Source organism: Mandrillus leucophaeus, unplaced genomic scaffold (assembly GCF_000951045.1).
Source record: "Mandrillus leucophaeus isolate KB7577 unplaced genomic scaffold, Mleu.le_1.0 Scaffold140, whole genome shotgun sequence".
NCBI classification, from domain to species: domain Eukaryota; kingdom Metazoa; phylum Chordata; class Mammalia; order Primates; family Cercopithecidae; genus Mandrillus; species Mandrillus leucophaeus.
Window position 1 is genome coordinate 6239819 of NW_012101366.1, and position 2836 is coordinate 6242654.

Consider the following 2836-nt stretch of genomic DNA (forward strand, 5'->3'; position numbering starts at 1 on the left):
TGGAGTGCAATGGCACAATCTCGGCTCACTGCAACCTCCGCCTCCTGGGTTCAAGTGATTCTCCTGCCTCAGCCTCCTGACTAGCTGGGATTACAGGTGCCTGCCACTACAACCAGCTAATTTTTGTATTTTTAGCAGAGACGGGGTTCCACCATGTTGGCAAGGCTGGTCTCGAACTCCTGACCTCAAGTGATCCACCCACCTCGGCCTCCCAAAATGTTGGGATTACAGGCACGAGCCACCACGCCCAGCTAAAATGTTTATTAAAATAAATTCCTTTAGAGCAAATAAAAAAGAGCCACTGATAAGAATGTGGCAGAAGGATTTTGTGGCTGTGGATATGGTTTTGAAATTTGATTTTTGGAAGTGAGTGGAGGAAGATAACTAGGACTTACGTTGAGAGACCTGAGCCGCAGCAAGATGTCTTAGCTAGGTGACCTGAAGCCGGTCATTCTCCCTTTTCTCCACTGCAGCCTCCTCATCTGCAAATTGGAGGCAAGGAGGCGGAGAGGGAAATTAAACTGGATGAACTCTAAAGTCTCTCCAGGTTCTAATGGAAAGGATAATATTACCCAGTTTCCTTATAGAGATGTCAGGAGGATTATATTCTAAACGAGGGGTTGGGAAATTGCAGTCTACTGGCCAAAGCCAGCCCTTTGCCTATTTTTGTATGGCGTATAAGCTAAATATAGTTTTCACTTTTTTAATGGTTTGGGGAAAAAAATCAAAAGAAGAATATTATTTTGTGACACATAAAAATGACATAAAATTCAAATTTTGGTGTCCCTAAATGAAGTTTTATTGGAACACAGCCACGTTCATTCATTACATATTGTCAGCTACTGCTTTTGCATTGCAACAGCAGAGTTGAGTAGTGTGACAGAAACTGCATGGCCTGGAAGCCCTAAAAATATTTCCTATCTGGCTCTTTACAGAATGAGTTTGCTTATCTGTGTTCTAAAGCATGCTGGACTCCACTCTGAACTGAATTGGGAAAATAAATATTTAGAGAACTTCAATTATGCGAGGTGTAATTTTCTTTTTTAAAAAATTTCTTTAAAATTTTTTTTTAGGGGTTTCACCACATTGCCCAGGCTAGTCTTGAACTCCTGGGCTCAGGTGATCCACCCACGTTGGCATCCCAAAGTGCTGGGATTACAGGTGTGAGCCACTGCACCAGGCCAATTTTCATAATAGAGCACTTTGATCTCCTACCCTCAATTTCATGTCACATTCATTATTCTGAAGTGATGACAAATGTTGTATTATGTACCATAGTAAGCTAAGTGTACATTGCTAATGAATTGCCATAGAGGGATGTCATAAAAGACCTTTCTGAAGAAAAAAATTTCCAAGAATCCTCTCAAGAGCTTATACAAATAGGAGAATCATAACACAAGGAAGCAAGTGATGGAGAATTTCATACATCCCCAAAAGCACCAACCATAAAGAAAAAGATCGATATATCTGATTATGTCATCATTTAAAAGTATACAAAGGGCCAGGCGCTGTGGCTCACACCTGTAATCCCAGCACTTTGGGAGGCCGAGGCGGGCGGATTGCCTGAGCTCAGGAGTTCGAGACCAGCCTGGCCAACAAGGTGAAACTCTGTCTCTACTAAAATACCAAAAATTAGCCAGGTGTGGTGGTGCACACCTGTAGTCCCAGCTACTCAGTAGGCTGAGGCAGGAGAATCACTTGAGCCTGGGAGGTGGAGGTTGAGTGAGCCGAGATCGTGCCATTGCACTCCAGCTTGGGCTACAGAGTGAGACTCCATCTTAAAAAAATAATAAATAAATAAAATGAAAGTATATGAAAAAGACCACACACACTTCTGTTTGAAGAAAAGAACCACAGAATTCTCATAGACTGCTGGTGGAAATGCAACATGGAATAACCACTTTGGAACCGTTCAGCAGTTTTTTATAAAGTTAAATATGCACATACCATAACTCTTAGGTATTTAACCAAGAGAAATAAGTTAGATGTTCATACAATGACTTGTACCCAAATGTTCACAATAGTGTTATTTCTAATAGCCACAAACTAGAAACAATGTAAGTTTCCACCAACTGGAGAATTGATAAATTGTGGTATATCCATATACTGAAATTCGGTCATGCACTGCATAAGGACATTACATATATACAACAGTGGTCCCATAAGATTACAATGGAGCTGAAAAATTCCTATTGCCTAGTATTTACAATATTATGCTTTGTATCATTTATTTTAGAGTGTAGAGTGTATCATCTATTTTATAAGTAGAGTCCTTCTACTTATTAAAAATTTTAAAAAGTTAACTGCACACCAGCCTCAAGCAGGTCCTTCAGGAGGTATTTCAGCAGGGGGCATTGTTATTAAAGCAGATGACAGTCCCATGGGTGTTACTGCCACTGAAGACCACCCACTGGGACAAGATGTGGGAGTGGAAGACAGTGATGCTGATGATCCTGACCCTGTGTAGGACTGGGCTAATGTGTGTGTTTGTGCCTTCGTTTTTAATAAAAAGTTTATTAATGTCTCTTGGCATTGTGTTTTCTTTTTGTTTTTGAAATGGAGTCTCTGTCACCCAGGCTGGAGTGCAGTGGCATGATCTTAGCACTGCAACCTCCACTTCCCAGGTTCAAGTGATTCTCCTGCCTCAGCCTCCCAAGTAGCACGGGCTACCACACTCAGCTAATCTTTGTATTTTTAGTAGAGATGAGGTTTCACCATGTTGGCCAGGCTGATGTCAAACTCCTGACCTCAAGTGATCTGCCCACCACAGCCTCCCAAAGTGCTGGGATTATAAGCGTGAGCCACTGTGCCCAGCCACTTGATGTTGTTTAAAAAA